This window comes from Leucoraja erinacea, chromosome 2 (assembly GCF_028641065.1).
Source record: "Leucoraja erinacea ecotype New England chromosome 2, Leri_hhj_1, whole genome shotgun sequence".
Lineage (NCBI taxonomy): Eukaryota > Metazoa > Chordata > Chondrichthyes > Rajiformes > Rajidae > Leucoraja > Leucoraja erinaceus.
Window position 1 is genome coordinate 89023348 of NC_073378.1, and position 24554 is coordinate 89047901.

Here is a 24554-nt window from a genome sequence, read left to right on the forward strand (position 1 = left end):
TCTCAGGTGTCGTTGAGGCCGCAACGAGGAGCGGCCTCCAACAGGAAGAAGCCGGGGACTCAGGTGTCGACTCACCGTTGCCGTCGCGGAGCTGGCCGAGTCCGGAGCGGGTGGAGCGGTGGAGGAGCGCTACTGCTGCTGCTGCTGCTGCTGCTGCCGCTGCTGCTGCTACCGGAGAGTCGGAGGCTCCAGCGACGGGTCTCTGGACGACGGCACCGGGAGCCCGCGGCTCCCTGGAGAGAGACCGCTTTTCGGGGCTCCTGCAACGGCGACTTCTCCCGCCCGAGTTGCGGGGTTGAAGAGCTCCTGGAGCGGGGCCTACATCACTGCCCCGCGCGGCTGGAATGGCCGCGGACTCTGCGAGCGCACACCGAGGGCTCCAACACCAAGACCCGGTGTGCGACCTCGCACCACCCGGCGTGGCTTTAATGGCCGCGGGACAATCGCCATCGCCAGCCGGGGGCTATGACTTTGACTCTGACATCGGGGGGGGGGGGGGGAGAGTGCAGTGGAGAGATAAGTTTATTTGGCCTTCCATCACAGCTATGTGATGGATGTTTATGTTAAATGTAATTATGTTGTGTCTGGGGTCTATTTGTGTGTAATGTATGGCTGCAGAAACGGCATTTCGTTTGGACCTCCAGGGGTCCAAATGACAATTAAATTGACTCTTGACTCTTGACTCTTGATTTTGTTAATTGAGTGATTTTCAATTCTTATAAATGTTGCTTCTAAATGCAGAATCACGTTTCATCTGATTCATATCACCCAATAAAATTATTTATCTTAAATCACAAACAAACACAATAACTTGCCTGTCAAAAGATATTTTTTTAATATTCATGGAGCCATACAGAGTGGAAACAGGCCCTTCGGCCCAACTAGCCCACGCCGGCCAACATGTCCCAACTATGTTGTTCAAGAAGGAACTGCAGATGCTGGAAAATCGAAGGTACACACAAATGCTGGAGAAACTCAGCGGGTGCAGCCGCATCTATGGAGCGAAGGAAATAGATGACGTTTCCGGCCGAAACCCTTCTTCAGACTGATAGGGGGTGGGGGGGGAGAAGGAATGAAAAAGGGGAGGAGGAGGAGCCGAAGGCAGGGGGATGGGAGGAGACAGCTTGAGGGTTAAGGAAGGGGAGGAGACAGCAAGGGCTAGCAAAATTGGGAGAATTCAATGTTCATGCCCGCCGGCCGCAGGCTACCCAGGCAGAATATGAGGTGCTATTCCTCCAATTTCCGGTGTTGCCCATTATGGCAATGGAGGAGACCCAGGACAGAGAGGTCGGATTGGGAATGGGAGGGGGAGTTGAAGTGCTGAGCCACCGGGAGTTCAGGTAGGTTCTTGCGGACTGAGCGGACGTGATCGGCGAAACGATTGCCCAATCGCCTCACCTGCACCTCCTCCAACCTCATCTATTGCATCCGCTGCTCTAGATGTCAGCTGATCTACATCGGTGAGACCAAGCGCAGGCTTGGCGATCATTTCGCCGAACACCTCCACTCAGTCCGCAAGAACCTACCTGAACTCCCGGTGGCTCAGCACTTCAACTCCCCCTCCCATTCCCAATCCGACCTCTCTGACCTGGGTCTCCTCCATTGCCAGAGTGGGCAACACCGGAAATTGGAGGAACAGCACCTCATATTCCGCCTGGGCAGCTTGCGGCCGGCAGGCATGAACATTGAATTCTCCCAATTTTGCTAGCCCTTGCTGTCTCCTCCCCTTTCTTAACCCTCAAGCTGTCGCCTCCCATCGTCCTGCCCTCGGGCTCCTCCTCCCCTTTTTCATTCCTTCTCCCCCACCCCCTATCAGTCTGAAGAAGGGTTTCGGCCCGAAACGTCACCTATTTTCTTCGCTCCATAGATGCTGCTGCACTCGCTGAGTTTCTCCAGCAATTTTGTGTGCCCCAACTATACTAGTCCCACCTGCCTGCTTTTAGCCCATATCCCTCTAAACCTGTCTTAACCATATACCAGTCTAAATTTTTCTTAATGACCTATGTCCCCTGGTTCTTGATTCTCCTACTCTGGGCAAAAGATTGCATTTACCTAATCTATTCCTCTCATGATTTTGTACACCTTTATAAGATCATCCCTCAGCCACTTGCGCTCCAAGGAATGGAGCCCCAGCCTGCTCAACCTCTCCTTATAGCACAGTCCCTCGAGTCCTGGTAAATCTTCCGTGAACTCTTTCAAGCTTGACACATCTTTTGGATAATATGGTGATCAAAACTGACATAATCCTGAAGTACGGGCTCACCAACTTCTTATATAACTGTAACATGACTTCTCAACTATACTTAATATTCTGATGAAGGCCACTGTGCCGAAAGCCTTCTTGATCACCCAATCCACCTGTGACGCCACTTTCAAGGAACTATGCACCTGCACTTCTAGATCCCTCTGCTCCACAACATTCCCCAGAGACCTATCATTCACAGTGTAGGTCTTGCCCATGTTAGACTTCGCAAAATACAATACTTCACATTTCTCTGTATTACATTCCATTCATAATAATTGATTAAAAAATGCGGTTAGATTGCATTTTTTCAGGGAAATTGAACTCTAGGTCCATGCATTGTCCTGATCTCTTAGTTTTGTGATTTTTTTCATTATTGCTTCTTACATCCTGTTACTGCCACATTGTACTTAGGATATCAGTATGGGGGGAATAATATTATATGTCTGCTATACAATTCAGCTTTTAACAATAAAAATGTATCAAATATGAAATCTGTATATTTTCTGTTTTTCTGTTGATACAGAAAACATTTATTGTTTCAATAAGTCTTGTGTGTATCTTTTAATTACATGCCAGTCAAAATGATCTAATAACTATTTAAAAGATCTAGCAATACTATATTTTTCTCCACAATAAAAAATGAGGAACAACAACTATCTCCATCAACCTTGCATAATGCCAAACAATGCCACAGTTGGAGAATCATACTGCTCACAATTTGACATGACCAATTCCAAAATAATATGCACAGATTTTCATATTGTATTTTCTATATTAGATTATTTGAAATATATTTTCTCAAAGTTAGGACAGTTATAATCGTATTTATTATTGTCAGTTTTGCAAATGTTTTTCAGATGCATATTGAAAGGGTTTTATCCGGAATGATTGCCATTTTACAAGATAATTAGTTTTAATGTCAATGGTTGTATCACATGGGATCCAGGGAGAACCAACTAACCAGATACAAAATTAACAATGGTAGGCAGCAGAGGGTGGTGGTGAAAGTTTGTTTTTTCAGATTGGAGTCCTGTGACTAGTGGTGCACCTCAGGGATCAGAGCGTATTCCATTACTGTTTGCCATTCATATCAATGATTTGGATGAGAATGTATAAGGCATGATTAGTAAGTTGTATGTGACACTAAAATAGGTGGTATTGTAGGGAGTGAAGATAATTATCAAGAATTACCGCTGCATCTTGATCAGCGAGGCAAGTGGACCAAGTAATGACTAATGGAGTTTAATTCAGATAAGTATAACGTGTTGCATTTTTGGGAAGTGAAATAGGCGAGGGCCTTCAGATTGAATGGTAGAGCTCTAGGAATGTTGTATAGGAGAGAGCTCTACGAGTACATAGTTCCCTGAAAGTAGCATCGTGGATAGGTAGGGTGTTGAGTAAGTCAGGGTAATATAACCTTTCAATGTAGGGACATTATGATACAGTTGTACTGGACATTGGTGAGGCTGCACCTAGAGTATTGTGTTCACTTTTGGTCATCCGACTATAGGAAAAAGTACACAGAAGATTTACAAGGAATCGGCCAGGACTTGATGGCTGCTGAGCTCTGGGGAAAGATTGGGCAGGCTAGGATTATAATTGGAACACAGAAGGTTGAAGGATGATCTTATTGTTGTATATAAAATCATGAGGAGTATTGATAGAGTGAATGCACATTGTCTGTTTCCCAGGGTTGGGGAAGTGAGAACTAGAGGGCAAAGGATTAATGTGAGAGAGGAAAGATTTAATAGGAACTTGAGTGGCAACTTTTTCACACTGAGGATTTGGAACAAGCTCCCAGAGGAGGCAGTTGAGGCAGGTACTATAAAAGCACATAAACAACATTTGGACAGGTACATGGAGGAAAAGTTCTAAGAGCTATGAGTCAAACGCAGGCAAACAGAACTAATGTAAATGGACATCTTGGTCAGCATAGATGAGAAGGGCAGATGGGCCTGTTTCCATGCTGCATGACTCTCGATTAATATTTCCTGAACATTCCTGGGATGTCGGGACTTTTTTATGAAGAAAGACTGGATAGACTTGGATTGTACTCGCTAGAATTTAGGAGATTGAGGGGGGATCTTATAGAAACTTACAACATTCTTAAGGGATTCAACAGGCTAATAATAATAATAACTTTATTTGTTAAGCACCTTAAAAACAACCAAAGCTGACCAAAGTGCTGTACAGAAAAAAGAAAACAAGCAAGACATCATAAAACAGGCAGAACAACAGAACATACAACTAACACGAGGCGCATAAATTACATACAAAAATCCAAACAATAAATTAAAAAAACATAAAACACAAGTACGAACAACGCAGCAAAACCAAGCAAATAAAGTTAATAAACAATTATTAATTAACTAGATGCAGGAAGATTGTTCCCGATGTTGGGGAAGTCCAGGACAAGGGGTCACAGCTTAAGGATAGAGGGGAAATCCTTTAGAACCGAGATGAGAAAAACATTGTTCTCGCAGAGTGGTGAATATCTGGAACTCTCTGCCACAGAAGGTAGTTGAGGTCAGTTCATTGGCTATATTTAAGAGGGTTAGATGTGGCCCTTGTGGCTAGAGGGATCAGGAGGTATGGAGAGAAGGCAGGTACGGGATACTGAGTTGGATGATCAGCCGTGATCATATTGAATGGCGGTGCAGGCTCGAAGGGCCGAATGACCTACTCCTGCACCTAATTTCTATGTTTCTATTAGCATCATTATCAACTTTGCAATCCCATGGTTATTTGGTGATTAATGAGCCTCGGTATTGACAATTCAGAGCTATAATTCAGAGTGGTGGGCACACATTCCACTGTTGGATTGAACAGGGATTGCAATATTTGCCTACAAGAGAAAGTAAATTGTGGAAGGTTATTCCATCCAGGTGATGCTAAATACGTCTTGGCAGCAAAAGGCATCAACAGAATCGCACAGTAGTAACATGCACTGAAGAAGGGTCTGAAGAAGGGTTTTGGCAATAAAAGTTTCCTATTTCCTTTGCTCCATAAATGCTGCTGCACCCGCTGAGTTTCTCCTGCACTTTTGTCTACCAGTAACATGCACTGGTTCTCTCAATCACTCAGGATTCAGACCAGATGAAAAAATAAATGAAGTTGAAATAAATTATTAAAAAAATGAAAAACGTAGCATCCCCTAAAATATATCATAAACTGAAATATATTTATTCTTTAGTGGCGATGTCAGAGCCATGGCACATTGTGATTTCATGTAGGTCAGTCATTTGATTCAATCAGATGTTGCAGATTAACGAGATGACATTGCTGAAAAAAACTCTGAAGGATCTGTTCTCCTTCACCAAGCTGTCTCTGTTCACGAATGTTTCAACACTCATCACTTACAGTCCAGCACCCTTCACCATCTGCAAATCACGACAATATCCTTCCCATTGAGGTACCATAACCTTGACTCTTCCCCTTCTAAATTAAAAGGCATTGAGTAGATCTTGATGGTATCTTCAAATTTCATCAGACAAAAATGTTATTAAAAATGCTTGTGAGCTGATAAATGCAGAAATTGAATATCATGTTCCTCCCAGCCCTGCCTGTGTAACGCAATGTTTATGTATTTTTAATCTGATATTTTTCAGCTTTTCCTTTTCCTGACTGTATTTACATGTATATTCACCAAGCCGTTAGTTGCTATGAATAGCCACATTCAATAGAAGCACATATAAGAGATACGGCTACAGAATTCTAGCTCCAACTCTCTCATTCTCATTCCTTTGAAACCATTAGCAGAACTGATGTAAATATTCTGTAGGGCTGCAAAAAGCATTAATAATCTGTAACATTGTATTTTCCTGAGATGCGCATAGTCAAAGATAAACAAAGATAAATCATTATACCATGTTTATATTGAACCATTGGACTACCTATTATGTTCACCGGATGTTTTCTAGAGAAAGTTTCTAGAGATTTAGCTCTTAGGGCTAAAGGAATCAAGGTATATGGGGAAAAAGCAGGAACGGGGTACAGATTTTGGATGATCAGCCATTGAATGGTGGTGCTGGCTCGAAGGGCCGAATGGCCTACTCCTGCACCTATTTTCTAGGTTTCTATATTTCTATGTTATTGCTCCCCAAGTTGGAGATGCTGGCAATGATACATGATAATACAATAACGTGTATGGGACGTGGGTTAGGTATACAAAGTGCTTATTATTCCTCTTGGGCCTGTCCAACTTTGTCCGTCAGTTACGCGACAGGCCGGTGGCGTGCGAAGATTTCATTCAGGACGAAGTCCACACTCCTCCACGCCACTCCACACTCCTCCACACAACTCCATGCGCCCGTCCTGCGCTACCCACACGCTACCCACACGCTAGCAGGTCGCGTAAATGGCATGCGAATGACAGCCAAGTGGGACAGGTCCTTTAGAGTGGAACATTGTGTTCCAATGCTGGTTCAATAGTGAAATGCAGTGATGTACTTTTACCTACGGACCAGATTTTTTAAATGTCGTGAATTCTTGTATAAAACAAAAACAATACATATTGGAAGTAAGAGTCAGGCCATGCAGGATCTATGGAGCGAGAAACTGAGTTAACATTTCAGGTCAAAGTCCTATGTGTAAGCAAGATGACAAGCAGAAAATCTGAATCTGAATCTGAATCTGAATCACAAAGAATCTGAATCTGAATCTGAATCTGAATCTGAGATACACGTGAAATGACGATAAAATGAGCATTCAATTGCCTTGCCCATAGCTTCTGCGTTCCATGCTATGTGCAGTACCAGTTGTCCAACTCACTACTCGCCCATCTTGCTTTATATACTCCTGTGTACAGCACCCCTCAGCGACATCAATTATTTCTTCAGCCACATGTATTTATTCATTAAGAAAAATATGTCCTTATTTCTAAATCATTCTGAGGTCACTCCTTGCTGATAAATTCAAAATGTCCAGTCCTACATGACATTACAATACAGGTACCAGTTTCCACCCTGAATTTTGCTGCAACTTTACCCACTTTAAAAACTTGCTTCAGTGTAGTTTTGTGCCACTATTAAAAGGCACTGTATAAATGAAGTCAGCTTTATTTTCCAGTGATTTAGATCATTAAACTCCACAAACAGCATTGATCAGCCACCCTAATACTGAAAATAAATTGCTATTTTGTTCCAGAATCTGCAATTAAAATAGATAAATGGGACAAATTGACGAGGCCTTGTAACAGTGTTTTAAGAGACAGGGGGAAAATTACTGCAGGTCTGCAATAGGTCCTGTGTTCCAAGCCTGATTATGTGTTTTTTTTGTTTTGCAGGTTTGACTTTACCCATAACGAATGGGAAAAGGTGAGATGTTTTAGTTCATCTTCAGCATTTGTTTACTTGACAGACCACTTTGTGTGATTCACAATTAATTAGCTACAATTAATACAATATTGATTCCAATTTATTTTTGCTTCTGGACATAAAGTTAAGTCAGTTTTCTATTGCCATACAATGGTATTACACTAAGAAAGAAAACATTATTTTCCAGGTAGAAATCACACTGCTCCAAACTTGCACAAATAGTTCAGGTTTTGAGCACCATCCCAGCAGTTGCAACAACAAATAACTCTCCAGACACCTCAGACACTCTCCGTCGTCTCCGCGCATTCCATTCTCTAGGCCCTCACCCCCTCATCTTCACCATGGACTCCAGTCACTCTACACCTTCATCCCCCACCACGATGGTCTCACAGCCCTCCGGTTCTTCCTCGACCAGAGAAGCAACCTATACCCAGCCACTGACACTCTCCTCCGCCTAGCGGAGCTGGTCCTTACCCTCAATAACTTCACGTTCGACTCCTCCCATTTCCTCCAAATACAAGGCGTAGCTATGGGCACACGCATGGGCCCCAGCTATGCCTGCCTATTTGTCGGTTACGTCGAGCAATCCTTGTTTAATACATACCAGGGCCCCATCCCCGACCTCTACCTCCGCTACATCGACGACTGCTTTGGTGCCACCTCCTGCACCCGCACACAACTGACTGACTTCATCCACTTCACCACTAACTTCCATCCGGCACTCAAATACACCTGGACCATTTCCGACACTTCCCTACCATTCCTTGACCTCACTATCTCCATTGCAGGTGATAGACTTCTGACCGACATACACTATAAACCCACTTACTCCCATGGCTATCTGGACTACACTTCTTCCCACCCTGCTTCCTGTAAGGACTCCATCCCCTACTCCCAATTCCTCCGTCTACGCCGCATCTGCTCCACGGATGAGGCGTTCCACACCAGGACATCTGAAATGTCCTCATTATTCAGGGAACGGGGGTTCCCCTCCTCCGCCATGAATGAGGCTCGCACCAGGGTCTCTTCCATACCCCGCAACACTGCTCTCTCTCCCCATCCCCCACTCGCAACAAGGGCCGAGTCCCCCTAGTCCTCACCTTTCACCCCATCAGCCGTCACATACAAAAAGTAATCCTCCGTCAGTTTCGCCACCTCCAACGTGAGCCCACCACTCGCCACATCTTCCCATCTCCCCCCATATCTGCCTTCTGCAAAGACCGCTCCCTCCATAACTCCCTTGTCAATTCTTCCTTCCCTCCCGTACCACCCCCTCCCCGGGCACTTTCCCTTGCAACCGCAAGAGATGCAACACTTGTCCCTTTACCTCCCTCCTCGACTCCGTTCAAGGACCCAAGCAATCGTTCCAGGTGCGACAGAGGTTTACCTGCATCTCTTCCAACCTCATCTATTGCGTCCGCTGCTCTAGATGTCAGCAGATCTATATTGGTGAGACCAAGCGGAGGTTGGGCGATCGTTTCGCCGAACACCTCCGCTCGGTCCGCAATAACCAAGCTGACCTCCTGGTGGCTCAGCACTTCAACTCCCCCTCCCACTCCGTCTCCGACCTCTCTGTCCTGGGCCTCCTCCATGGCCACAGCGAGCAGCACCGGAAATTGGAGGAACAGCACCTCATATTCCGTTTGGGGAGTCTGCATCCTGGGGGCATGAACATCGAATTCTCCCAATTTTGTTAGTCCTTGCTGTCTCCTCCCCTTCCTCAGTCGCCCTGCTGTCTCCTCCCATCCCCCAGCCTTCGGGCTCCTCCTCCTTTTTCCTTTCTTGTCCCCGCCCACCCTCGCCCCCGATCAGTCTGAAGAAGGGTTTCGGCCCGAAACGTTGCCTATTTCCTTCGCTCCATAGATGCTACTGCACCCGCTGAGTTTCTCCAGCTTTTTTGTGTACCTTCGATTCTCCAGCATCTGCAGTTCCTTCTTAAACACTCAATTATATCATATTTGGGACTTCCTCAGAGAACTGTGAAAAACCCCCAATGCTGCACTATTTGAGATATTTTTACCATATTTTCTGTATTATGCATGAAAGTAAATATTTACTTAGTGTGAGAAATGTGCATTTATACCTGCCTACCAAAAAAGTATAAAATGTATAAAGATTGTTTCTTGGTCCAGTTTCTAGCATCTGTAGTCCCTTGTGTCTCCAATAATGTATTATTGATGTAAAGAAACAAGTATGTATATTTCTCCTGTGACTACTATATCGTAAGAACTTATCAGCATGCCTCATTATTTTATTGGCTAATGTACTTCAATTCCAATGGTATCTTGGAAATATACCAGTTATTCTGATGCTTAATAACTTGAATAAAATACATACCATATAACAAAGCATTGTAAGACATAGAACTAACCTGAAGCAAAACGTAACTGCAGATGCTGATTTACAAACAAAGGTGCAAAGTGCTGGAGTAACTCAGTGGGTTAGGCAGTATCTATGGAGAACATGGATAAGTGATGTTTCAGGTCAGGACCCTTTTTCAGACTCAAACCAACTTGATACAGCCAGACCCAAAACAAAACCACTATCTACCATATGTCTTTGAATGTACCTATAAAGTACAACAGAACTAAGATAAATAATTAAGGACAATGTTATTTACCACTGTGAATATGTGTCCATTTCTTTCCTAAATTTATATAGCCAATGTTAAATTGTAAGCAACAAGGATACCTGTCTAAGAAGGAACTGCAGATGCTGGAAAATCGAAGGTACACAAAAATGCTGGAGAAACTCAGCGGGTGCAGTAGCATCTATGGAGCAAAGGAAATAGGCAACGTTTCGGGCCGAAACCCTTCTTCAGACTGATGGGGGGCGGGGAGAAGAAAGGAGAAAGGAGGAGGAGGAGCCCGAGGGCTGAGGGAGAGATAAGAAGGGGAGGAGACAGCAAGGGCTAACAAAATTGGGAGAATTCGATGTTCATGCCCCCAGGATGCAGACTCCCCAAGCGGAATATGATGTGCTGTTCCTCCAATTTCCGTTGGTGTTCGCTCTGGCCATGGAGGTGACCCAGGACAGAGAGGTCGGATACGGAATGGGAGGGGGAGTTGAAGTGCTGAGCCACCGGGAGGTCAGGTTGGTTAATGCGGACCGAGCGGAGGTGTTCGGCGAAACGATCGCCAAGCCTCCGCTTGGTCTCACCGATACCTGTCAGTGGAGTTATTTCCAAAATGCCAGATCAGCTCCTGACAATGGCATTTTCTATCATAAATTGAAGTCTGAACAAGTAAGCAATGGCTTGCATGACAGCCCAAACCACCAGGGATGGCAGCCAGAGTTAGCTACATAAATGTAAACTTATTTTTTCAAGCTTTTTGGGGACTGAGAGAAAAGGAATACTTTGCCATGTCCACAATGAAACTTTGAGCTTCCTCCATGCTGAGCTGCGCACTGATTAGAGTTCTCATTCTTGAAAATGTACTAGAAAGGACCAATTCTCCCAATTGTGATGACCTACTGCACAATTAATGACTCTTGTTTAAGTGCTGTCGGCAAGCAACATGCTAAAGAGCGTTGGCTGTTAAATTGCCAAGAGTTGCATGATAGTTTGCTAAATAGGCCAGTTGTTCCTTTTGCTACGTGCTTGCCTGTGATTAGTTCCATCAATTGAGCAATTGCTAATTTTGTCAAATCTCCTGAGCTAATTTGTATCATACAACATAAACGTTGAGTGCAAGAAATCAGTCAGACTTACTTGATAGTAACATGGTGATGTTTCCTTCCCTTTTCAGTGACTATTTCTTCAAGGTGAAACTGAAACCACCAACCTAAGGTATTGTGACAAAATATCCAGAGGAATGTCATCAAACCGGACTGACCAGGAGCAAGACTCTGCTTCCTGGTCTATTTTATGATGAATAATTAGACATTCACGTTGACACTGACATCCGTTTGGGGAAGCCGTGAGGGTCTTGTAGGTTCAAAATGGTATCAGTATTTCACGTGATTATTTGAGAGATTAAATTGAACCAGGCCTAATGTTATTGATGGATCATCCACTGGAAGATTGGTGATAGTGGAGAGGTCGGTGCGGTGGTCGATCAGGGCGCCGACGGCCGGACGAGGATAGACCACGTGAGAGTGAGCTGCCTGGGGGAGGAACAAAGAAGGGCCGGCACTGCCGTGAGGGGGAGGGAAAACAATGGAGGACCTAGCGTGGGGGGACCGCGGGGAGGAGGGGGAAACAAAGGAGGACCTGGAGCGGGATACTTTGTTAGCGCCCTTTATGTGGCAACTATTGCATACCTTGTGAATGCAAGCAAATAATTTCACTGTGACTTGTCACATGTGACTATAAAGCATTCATTAATTCATTTAAGTATGCAGTGTCCTGCAGTCAAGAAAGACCCAGCAACCAACTGTTTTATGAGAGCAAACAAGTAATAATAATAGTAGTGATACAAGAAACAGCAGATGCTTAAATTTTGATTAAAACACAAAGAGCTAGAGTAACCAGCAGGTCAGGCAATATCTGTGGAAAAAATGGATAGACATTTGTGTTAGGATGCTTCTTTAGTCTTGAGTCTGAAGCCAAAATGTTACTTATCCATTATTTCCACAGATGCTGCCCGACCCACTGAGTTCCTCCTGGTAATAATAATGCCTCCTTCTTGATGCCACAGACTGCATCCCTCTTGGAGGTTGAAAATCAACAGCAGATGCTCAAATCCTGCATAAAATTAATAAATAAAACATCCCTGAACATTTGGTTGGCGTGTGAGCAGAGACAGAGATTCATAGACTCAGAGGCTGATACATTATCAACCATGATAACTTTATTTTGAGCTAGTTACAGTTACAGCACCAAGCCAAAGTGTTGTCAAAAGGTTAGAAGATTGAGCTGCTGTTGAAATCTCTTATGAGACAACCAAACTAAGGTGGGCTCCATGCAATTAATGAAAGCCACACAAAAGCAATGACCATGGGTCAATGCTCCCACTGGCTAGAATTGTATTCGGCACTAATGTCTCATTTCTTTGCACAGTCTTCTTTGTTTTAGAAATATTGTGTAATTTTTTGTCTAATTTATATATAACTTATATTTCTCTGTGTTTATCTGAGTCCAAGTGCTTGTGATGCTGCTGTAAGGAAGTTTTTCATTGTATCTGTACCTCACTGTACTTGTGTATATGACAATAAACTAGACTTCACTTGAGTTGTTAGGCAAGTAATCTGATCACACAATGCATGAGCATTAGGATGGTTAAAGTCACAAAAAAATCAGTTACCACAGCTTTGGGTGGGACAGTGGTGTAGCCATTGGGTCCTGACCACCATGCTCTATTTGTGGAACATGCATTCTCTCCCTGTAACTGTGTAAGGTTCCTCTGGGAGCCTCACTTCATGCCATATCTTAGTACATACTATATTGTGGGTTAATTTGTTACTGCAAATTACTCCAAGTGTAGGTGGGAGGAGACTGCCATAGAGTCTGTGGAAAAACTCATAGTTATACATCATGGCAACACGTATTTTGACTCCCCAAGTCATTGCTGATCACAAAGCATAAATTTACTCTAATCTAATTTTATTCTCCTCAACTCCCCCCTTGGATTCTATCACTCACTGGAGGCTATTTGCAGTGGCTAATTAGCCTACCGCTCGCTTGTCCTTGAGAAATGGGGGGAAACTGAAGCACATGGTCACAGACAGAAGCCAAAGTCAAGAATAAACCTAAATACGCCAAGCTATGTGGCAGCATGTCCAATAGCTGTGCCTCTGTGCAACTTCAGTGCAAATTTTACACAAGCAATTAGTATTGTAAGAGAGTATAGCCTGCAGGCAAATAGGTGGGAAAATGGATTTGATGGGATTATTCTGAAAGCAAGAATAGGCTCAATATGGTGAATGGCCTTATATGTCATGAAGTTAGTTGGAGAATTTTGGCAGAAAGTCATTTTACACACATTAACCAAGCCTTCTGCCCAAGTTACAGTGTCTGATTGGAAGGGTCCCAGTGTTAATTCAAATTAAATTTAACATGACTGGAAGGGCTATTGAACCTGAAAGTTAACACAGAACATACTGAAAATATGCAGCAGGCAAGGCAGCATCTGGAGAGAGAAAAACAGGGTTATTGTCACTGGTTATTTTATCAGAATGGTCCTGAAACATTGATTCTGTCTCCATCCACAGACGAGGCCTGCCTGACCTGTTGGTCATGTATAGCATTTTCTGTCATTACTTTAGATTTACAATGGTTAAAAAAAATGTTTAGTTTAGATTTGTTTTATTAGATCAACAATTCACAGTGCATAAATTCAAATCCACCCTGGCAAGTTAAAAACACAATTGAAATTGGTTACTTGTAAGCTATGTGAATGACTTTCAATGGCCTTAAGCCATCTAGTGATTGGCTATTAATGCAGTTTGGCCAATGTTATCAAGATCCCAAGAGCAAATAAAATAATGGCCTGGAAGCTAATTGTTATTTAAACTGTCAAGATATAAGCTAGAATTGCTATCTGTCTAGTGTGCTTCAACCAGACCTAAGATAGTCCGTTGACTTGCCAGCAAAATTCCACTGAACTAGTCTGAATCCACTTTTATTTCACTGCATAACCATCTTATTTATAATAAATAGATATCTTCTAATATGGATTTTAACATTTGAAATTATGTTCGTACTTTAGTATCATTTTGAATACATTTAAATGATCTTCTGACCAAGATTCAATTGCATCGCACTATCTTAAAACCTACAAATGAACAAGACACGACAAAGACCAGAAATACTGTAAGCTTGTTGACAAATTCGTATTTTCTCAACATGTCTCGACAGTGTCAGTACTTGTCACAGTCTTGTGTTGTTCAAATAGCTATCTCTAAGACTTTCAGAAAGTGTGTTGAAACAGGTCATTAATCATCTTACGAATTCTGCAAAGCACAGTTGGTATTTTCCAGAATAACAACAGCTGAAGCTCAAATACTGATTGCAGTATGTTATAAAAATTGCTCTTTGAACCTCCTCCTTCATTACCATCATAATTACACTGGCGGCGAGATGGAGATTCTAGTACACCTCAACCAAGTCTGACTGTGAAGAGGGGCAATCTGGGTGGTCCTCAGTGCAGAGTCAAGTTATGTACATTCGAGCACACAGCATGTAGCAAGACATTCCCTGTAAGACAATGGTTAAAAGTTTTTTTTAATTTTAATTTATTTTATTAGACCAACAATTCACAGCGCTTAAATTCAAAGCCACCCAGGCAAGTTAAAAACATAATTGAAATTGGCTACTTGTAAGCGATGTGAATGACTTTCAATGGCCTCAAGCCACCCGGTCTGAAGAAGGGTCTTGACCTGAAAAGTCACCCATTTCTTCGCTCCATAGATGCTGCTTCATCCACTGAGTTTCTCCAGCATTTTTGTCTACATTCCCTGCAAGACATGTTGATGTAAGGCTCCAGATCTGACCATGTTTCTAAAAGGCCCAATTCTTCCATGGCTGGCTTATAGCTTTGCACTCAACATTTACACTCAACATTTGCCTGCCTGCTCGAGGCTGTAGTTTTATCTGGGGTGAGTGTGGAGCTGCTCAGAAGAGCTAACATATAGTTAACTGGTGAGGTCCAGCACACTGGTAGTGCGAGAGTAACTCAGTGAGTCAGGCTGCATCCCTGGAGACATGGATGACTTCTGAAGAGACTTCTGAAGAAGTGTCACGATCCGAAACGTCACATATCACCTGTTCTCCAGAGATGCTGTCTGACCCACTGAGTAATTCCACGACTCCGTGTCTTTCTCCATAAACCAGCATCTGCAGTTCCTTGCTTCAATATTTGATGTATCTTTAACATTCATGTATATTCATGAAGTATTAAAAATTGTAATAAGATTGTAAAACTGTACCTTATGGAAGGCTGCTCTAGATTCTAGAAGGTTGGAATTAAAAGATGTAAATTACCTATTTTCACCTTTCTTTTTGATAACCAATCCTCCACGTTCAATGAAAGGGTTTACTGTTCTTGGTTCATCGATGAAACGTTGCTGTCCACTTCAGGATATCATGAAGAAAACAATATGGGAGCAAACAAACCTGACGATCAAATCTGCTGAAGTTGGAAACCCGCAATATCCGCACAATTATGAAGGTAAGTGCTGACACTTCTGCTCAGAATTACCAACATTTCAATGGAAAATGTAGGTTCTTTTTTTATAGGCCTTGATGGTCTGCATAATACGTTTCCTTTACAACTATTGATTGTAGAGGTGTCCCTCTACTTAATGCGAGTTTCTGTAATGCACCGTTCAACAGGCTTGTGAGTGATATTTATCAATTATCAGCTACCAAGCAGCAACCAAATAAGCTCATTGAACAAAAGCAGATCATAGAGAAGTTGCCACAATGTAAAATTGTGGGAAAGCTCAGGGAAAGCAGGCACTTTCATATTTTGTCAGCCAACGTCTTCTCCACTTTGTTCTTGAAACCTGCTCGATGTGCTCCTTCCTGATCAACATGTTTGCTCTGTATTTGTGAAATGGTATATTTATGTTACAGAAAGATAGTCACATTGTGAGAAGATTGTGGCCTCTGGAATTTTTTGAGGATGTGACAAGTAAAATGGATGAAGGGGTGCCAGTGGATGTAGTGTATCTAGACTTTCAGAAAGCCTTTGATAAGGTCCCGCACGGGAGACTGGTGACTAAATTTAGAGCACATGGTAGGGTGTTGACATGGATAGAAAATTGGTTGGCAGACCGGAAGCAAAGAGTAGGAGTGAACAGATCCTTTTCAGAATAGCAGGCAGTGACGAGTGGAGTGCCGCAAGGCTCGGTGTTGGGGTCACAACTGTTTACCATATATATTAATGATTTGGAAGAGGGAATTAGGTACAACACTAGCAGGTTTGCGAATGACACAAAGCTGGGTGGCAGTGCGAGCTGTGAAGAGGATGTTAGCAGGTTGCAGGGTGACCTGGACAGGTTGAGTGAGTGGGCAGATGCGTGGCAGATGCAGTATAATATAGATAAATGTGAGGTTATCCACTTTGGTGGCAAAAACAAGGGGGCAGATTATTATCTCAATGGGGTTAGGTTAGGTAAGGGGAGGTGCAGCGAGACCTGGGCGTCCTTGTACACCGGTCACTGAAAGTTGGCTTACAGGTACAGCAGGCAGTGAAGAAAGTTAATGGAATATTGGCCTTCATAACAAGAGGATTTCAGCATAGGAGTAAAGAGGTTCTTCTGTAGTAGTATAGGGCTCTGCTGAGACCACATCTGGAGTATTGTGTCCAGTTTTGGTCTCCTAATTTGAGGAAGGACATCCTTGTGATTGAGGCAGTGCAGCGTAGGTTCATGAGATTAATCCCTGGGATGGCGGGACTGTCATATGAGGAAAGATAGAAAAGGCTAGGCTTGTATTCACTGGAGTTTAGAAGGATGAGGGGCTATCTTATAGAAACATATAAAATTATAACAGGACTGGACAAGCTAGATGCAGGAAAAATGTTCCCAATGTTGGGCGAGTCCTGAACCAGGGGCCACAATCTTAGAATAAAGGGGAAGCCATTTAAGACTGAGGTGAGAAAAAACATTTTCACCCAGAGAGTTGCGAATTTGTGGAATTCCATGCCACAGAGGGCAGTGGAGGCCAAGTCACTGGATGGATTTAAGAGAGAGTTGGATAGAGCACTAGGGGGTAGTGGAATCAAGGGATATGGGGAGAAGGTAGGCACGGGTTATTGATTGGGAACGATCAGCCATGATCACAATAAATGGCGGTGTTGGCTCGAAGGGCCGAATGGCCTCCTCCTGCACCTATTTTCTATGTGTCTATGTTTCTAAGATGCCTGTGAACTGTTGTGGACGTCATCTATTACACAACTTCTGGACTCAAGGTAATCCTGAAATCACTGAGAATCCCAGACCACTATTGTGCTGTCTTCTAATACCCATAGAGAAAATGATGAATGCATTTTCGATAGCAATAAAAAGGCCTAGTCATCTCCTTAATACAAATATATACTGCAGGTTAAATACGAATGTTGTAATTACAACTGGTAGTTTGGCAGGAGCTGGAGGCAAAGTGTTAAGGGCGGCAGCGTCCATGACTGCAACAGATAATGCTGTGCTAGCTACAAGTTTTCTTGCAGGACCTGACACGTCTCCAGAGAAACACATCCTTCATTTTACATTTCAGAGAACTAGAGAGATGTTCTCATGAACCTAGTAAATCTAGTTGGGATGGTAGGCATCTCTCAAAATCGCCATGTTAAATGTGCTCTGGTTCATCTTGTCGCTAAATTTATTCCCTGAACCTATGATAGGATTCTAAACGGTTCGACTTTGATAAAATCCTTTCATGCTCAGAGCTGCAACAGCTAATAGGAAGTGTTCTGACAATTTTATGACATTCATTTACAAGCCAGTACCAGAAATATATTCAAGTGGGAAGTATTTACAGAAACAATTGAATAGACTGTCCATTGGAGAAATGGAGTGAGAAATATTTTGCAAGAAAATTAAACAAATTAGTTAAGCATTCCATGTGAATTTATTTTTGCAGAATATCAGAAGAGATACCCAAATTAGGTTCTCAGTAAAGACAGTACCACACTGCCTTCATATTTTTTTCTTTGTTACCTCCTCAAATAAACACATTTAGATTTGCGTGACATAATGTTTCCTGCACAGAAATCACACTGACTTTCTAAGTGAATATAACCCTATCCCTCAGAACCGGCTCCAACAATTTCCCAACAATTTGTGTAAAGTTCACAAGCCTGTAGTTCCAGGCATATACCCACTATCCTTTTAAATTAGGGAACAACTATATTTATCTTCTAATCTTGTGGTACCTCACAAATATACAAAGTTCTCTGTTGTATCCCCAACAATCACCTTCCTTGCTTCCCTTAGCAACCTGGGATGGTTCCTATCCGGTCCTACAAATGTAACCACCTTAATGTGCTCCAATATTTTTATTATTTCCACTTTCCTGATACAGACATGTTCCAGCATATCAAACACAACCTCCTGCTGGAAGTTATCTCAATAAGTGATCTGGTGTATGTGATTTTAAATTTGGTCATGATAATATGTGTATTTGAATTTACAATGCTCTCCATTATGTTTGGGACAAAGACCATCATTTATTTATTTGCCTCTGTACTCCCCAATTTGAGATTTGTAAAAGAAAAAAATCACATGCGGTTGAAGTGCACATTGTCAGATTTTAATAAAGGCCATTTTTATACATTTTGGTTCAACATGTAGAAATTACAGCTGTGTTTATACATATTCTCCCTATTTCTGCGCATCCCTCTGGAATTGGATCCTCGACTTCCTCATCCATAGACCACAGTCTGTCCGTATTGGTGGAAATGTGTCATCCTCGATACCAATCAGCACGTGAGCACCTCAAGGCTGCATGCTCAGCCCCCTGCTTTATACTCATGACTGCATAGCCGGACATAGTGCGAACTCCATCATCAAGTTCGCCGACGACACCACCGTTGTGGGACGAATCACTGATGGGGACGAGTCAGAGTATAGAAGTGAGATCGACCGATTGACCAAATGGTGCCAGCACAATAACCTGGCTCTCAACAGCAGCAAAACCAAGGAACTGATTGTGGACTTTGAAAGGGGTAGGATGGGGACCCACAGTCCCGTTTATATCAACGGGAGGATAGTGGAAAGGGTTAAGAACTTCAAATTCCTGGGCGTGCATATTTCCGAAGATCTTTCCTGGTCCCAGCACACTGATGCAATTATAAAGAAAGCACATCAGCGCCTCTACTTCCTGAGAAGATTACGGAGAGTCGGTATGTCAAAGAGGACTCTCTCGAACTTCTACAGGTGCACAGTAGAGAGCATGCTGACTGGTTGCATCATGGCTTGGTTCGGCAACTTGAGCGTCCAGGAGCAGTAAAGAATGCAGAAAGTTGTGACCACTGCCCAGTCCATCATCGGTTCTGACCTCCCCACCATCGAAAGGAGCTATTGCAGTCGCTGCCTCAAAAAGGCTGCCAACATCATCAAGGACCCACACCATCCTGGCCACACACTCATCTCTCCGCTGCCATCAGGTAGAAGGTACAGGAGCCTGAAATCTGGTACATCAGGCTATTAAACACGACATCAAACAAACTCTGAACTATAACAGCCTATTGCACTTTATCTGTTTATTTATGTGTGTGTATATATATATGGTCTATGGTATATAGACACAATGAACTATTCTGTATTTATGCTTACAATATTCTGTTGTGCTGCAGCAAGCAAAAATTTCATTGTTCTATCTGGGACACATGACAATAAAACTCTCTTGACTTGACTCTTGACTCTTCAGGAGTCAGGTGTGGATTTGTCAATGACCACTGTCCGCAGAAGACTTCATGAACAGAAATACAGAGGCTACACTGCAAGATACAAACCACTGGTTAGCCGCAAATATAGGATGGCCAGGTGACAGTTTGGCAAGAAGTACTTAAAAGAGCAACCACAGTTCTGAAAAAAGGTCTTGTGGACAGATGAGATGAAGATTAATTTATGTCAGAGTGATGGCAAGAGCAAAGTATGGAGGAGAGAAGGAACTGCCCAAGATCCAAAGCATACCACCTTATCTGTGAACCATGGTGGTGGGATTGTTATGGTCTGGGCATGTATGGCTGCTGAAGGTACTGGATCACATATCTTCATTGATGATACAACTGCTGATGCCAGTAGCATAATGAATTCTGACGTGTATAGACACATCCCATCTGCTCAAGGTCAAACCAATGCCTCAAAACCCATTGGCCAGCGTTTCATTCTACAGCAAGACAATGATCCCAAACATACTGCTGAAGCAACAAGGGAGTTTTTCAAAGTTTTCTTGAGTTAATTCGTGAGTGGCCAAGTCAATCATCCGATCTGAACCCAATTGAGCATGCCTTTTATATGCTGAAGAGAAAACTGAAGGGGACTAGCCCCCACAAAAAGCATACGCTAAAGTTGGCTGCAATACAGGCCTGGCAGAGCATCACCAGAGAAGACACCCAGCAACTGGTGATGTCCATGAATCGCAGACTTGAAGCAGAGATTGCATGCAAAGGATATGCAACAAAATACTAAACATGACTACTTTCATTTACATGGCATTGCTGTGCCCCAACCTTATGGTGCCCTGAAATGTGGGCACTATGTATAAACACAGCTGTAATTTCTACATGGTGAAACCAAAATGTATAAAAATGGCCTTCATTAAAATCTGACAATGTGCACTTTAACCACATGTGATTTTTTTCTATTACAAATCTCAAATTGTGGAGTACAGAGGCAAATAAATCAACGATGGGTCTTTGTCCAAAACATTATGGAGGGCATTGTACTTTATACAAGCTGATATCAATAAAAGTGAACACGAGGCTCCTTTTCAAAGGAGAACTTTGGAGAATCCCATGAAACACGGTTGCCATTTCAAATCTTGAGAATCTCTTTGTGGAGCATGTGCCGGGTGGACTAGTGGCAGACATTGGTTCTACGCATTCCCAGCATCCTGACCTGTGATCTATCCACCTTCTGCAGATGATTGAATGGGAGTGTTTGACTGAGATCAGATCAGACACAAGGTGACGAGGAGCACTAAGAGCAACATTCAGCAAAGATAGAAAATTTAAAAAAATCTTCCTGAAAGATGTTGCATGTCCAGGACACTGCAGGAGTAGTGCAAAAGCCTTTTAACTAATGCAGAAACCACCTTTGTATTTGCACAGTATTTGCAGGTGTTTTCAAATGATTTCTCTTGCCATTTGAAATTATTGCACACACTCTATGGCCTCTGTGTGCCACCACACCATGTACATAGGACTGCTGGAAAAAATGATGGCCCACAGTGAGCGGCACAATGGTGCAGCGGTGGAGCTGTTGCCTTCAGCATGAGAGACCCAGGTTTGATCTTGACTATGGGTGCTATCTGTGTGGAGTTTGTATGTTCTCCCTGTGACCGCGTGAGTTTTCTCCAGGCTCCAGTTTCCTCCTACATCCTAAAGATGTGCAGGTTTGATAGTTATTTAGCTTCTGTAAATTCTGTGATTGTGGACTTGGTGGGCTGAATAGCCCATTTCCATGTGGTATCTGTAAACTAAACTGATCTACGGTGCTCAGCTGCAACCTGAAAATAGCTCTGCAAGAAAAGTGTGAACTGTGCTATTTGCCTCATCTATCTTTTATTATGTGTTTTAGCTGGGCTGCCAACTCTCACGCTTTGAGCGTGACACTCACGCATTTCAGCCAATTCTCACGCCCTCACGCTGAAGACAGAATTCTCACGCTGACCTATAGGATCTATAGCGGAGCTATAGGATCTTTGCTGCACAGTTTGTCTCTTTGCGCCGCATGACTGCGATCTTCACGGATTGGGGAAGCGAGTCAGTCCCAGGCAGCAGGTGTCAGCGCTTTTGTGAGCCGTCTACAAGCGCTGTGCTTCCGGCTGCCACGGCAACCTCGCTCCCTCCCTCCCTCCTGCCCTTCAACTCACACGGCAGTGCCAACGCTGCCAATCCACGCTACACCGTGCCCGCCAGACTCCCCATTGGGCGGCCGGGAGAGAGAGAGGGAGGGGAGAAAGAGAGAGAGAGAAAGAAAAAAAAGGGAGGGATGGAGGCAAAGAGAGACAGGGGGAGGGAATGTAGAAAGGGGATGAAGGAAGGGAAGGAGAAAAGGGAGAAAGAGGAAGTGTGAGGAAAAAGAGGGAGGGGAGGAAAGAGGGAGGGGGGGGTGGGAGGGGGGAAGGAAAGGTGTGTCTGTTTCCCTGTGTGTGTGTGTGTGTGTGTCTCCCTGTATGTGTGTGTCTCCATGTGTGTATGTGTGTGTGTGTGTCTCCCCGTGTGTGTGTGTGTCTCCCCATGTGTGTGTGTGTGTGTGTGTGTCTCCCTGTGTGTGTGTGTGTGTGTCCCTGTGTGTGTGTGTGTGTTTGCTCTGTTAACAGCGTTAAAGTACTTATGAGGTAGAGTCAGGAAAGGGAACATGTTATTTATTTTTAGTTTGCTTTAATTTGTTAGATGATTGTTTGTTGAGTGCCATCATTTCTGAAATGGTCTTAAAGTAACAACTGTTATAAAGCAGTAATAAGTGATTTTTGTCCAAACAATTGGAACTTGCATAAAATGTTTGCATTATTAGCAGGGCTGCCAACTCTCACGCATTGAGCGTGAGACTCACGCATTTCACAAAATTCTCACGCTCTCACGCTGATCACAAAATTTCTCACGCTCAAATATCTGCTGGTGCTGAAAGTTCAAAATAAAGCAAAAATTGTTTTAGAGGTGAGTAAAAACCATGAGGGGAATATCAGGTGAATGCATAGTCTTTTTCCCAGGATATGTGATTCAAGCACTAGAGGGGATTGGTTTAAAGCAGGACTGTCAAACTACCGGACTGACGGGATGATTATTATCTAAACGGTGGCCGATTGGGAAAGGGGGAGATGCAGCGAGACCTGGGTGTCATGGTACACCAGTCATTGAAGGTGGGCATGCAGGTGCAGCAGGCAGTAAAGAAAGCGAATGGTATGTTGGCTTTCATAGCAAGAGGATTTGAGTATAGGAGCAGGGAGGTTCTACTGCAGTTGTACAGGGTCTTGGTGAGACCACACCTGGAGTATTGCATGCAGTTTTGATCTCCAAATCTGAGGAAGGACATTATTGCCATAGAGGGAGTACAGAGAAGGTTCACCAGACTGATTCCTGGGATGTCAGGACTGTCTTATGAAGAAAGACTGGATAGACTTGGTTTATACTCTCTAGAATTTAGGAGATTGAGAGGGGATCTTATAGAAACTTACAAAATTCTTAAGGGGTTGGACAGGCTAGATGCAGGAAGATTGTTCCCGATGTTGGGGAAGTCCAGGATAAGGGGTCACAGCTTAAGGTTAAGGGGGAAATCCTTTAAAACCGAGATGAGGAGAACTTTTTTTCACACAGAGAGTGGTGAATCTCTGGAACTCTCTGCCACAGAGGGTAGTTGAGGCCAGTTCATTGGCTATATTTAAGAGGGAGTTAGATGTGGCCCTTGTGGCCAAGGGGATCAGAGGGTATGGAGAGAAGGCAGGTACGGGATACTGAGTTGGATGATCAGCCATGATCATATTAAATGGCGGTGCAGGCTCGAAGGGCCGAATGGCCTACTCCTGCACCTAATTTCTATGTTTCTATGTTTCTATGATTTTGGGGGAAAAAAAGTAGTTTACTTTCTCCCATGCAGATGGTGTGATAGGTGAGACACGGCGGCGGTGGTCCCAGCACCGACCCCCCTCCCCCCCTGAGGCACGACACACACCTCCCACCCTCACCTCCGGCAGCTCTATGTCCGTCGGCCGCACTGTCCACACCCCATGGAGTTTTAACCCCGGCCCGGAGCCAGGAGCTGACTGGGTGAGTGGGGGCATTGGTGCTGCCTCCAGAGCCTACAATGGGATGGGGAACACCCCCTCCCACACCCTCCCCCCCTCGGTCGTTACGCTCCCTCGTAATTTCTCACTCTCAACTCTCACCCAATGTTGGCAGCCCTGGTTTTAGTCACTTTAAGATTCTGGTGTACAACATTTTTTTCCAAGTTCTTTGGAATGCCACATAAGTATTCAATGCATTCATGCTATATGCAAAACTATGTACAAAGTAGTTTCAGTGCTGCAGGCACTGGTTCTCAAAGCTCAAAATAATCAACTCACATTGTCTGGCTGCTGGTGCCATTTTGTAGGATTCTTAGCGATTAAAATAGTTACACAATTGCTACCAATCAGATGATCAGAAACCAAAACAGGTGATAAATCATCTCTCGGATTCTCAGCAGAGAGAATTGGTTTACCAATTAAAATGTTGCTGTACCAGTTTGCTTTGCTAACATAAAGATAAAACCAATGCATCCAAGGTGTTTTATTGGCCCGTGTTTTTCATTTTTTTAAGTTTATTACTGACACAGAATTTAACCCTACATTGTCTGTGCTGGTGTTTACATTCTCTGCATATATTTTCTCCTCCAACATCTCTCTT

The 24554-nt window shown here is 43.5% G+C and overlaps 1 protein-coding gene across 1 annotated transcript in view; it reads right to left on the minus strand.

Moving 5' to 3' along the window:
- The window catches only part of LOC129712275 (retinoic acid receptor beta-like), a 424460-nt gene that overhangs the window by 196511 nt on the left and 203395 nt on the right, over positions 1 to 24554 (minus strand). The gene's annotated exons all lie outside the window — the stretch shown is intronic.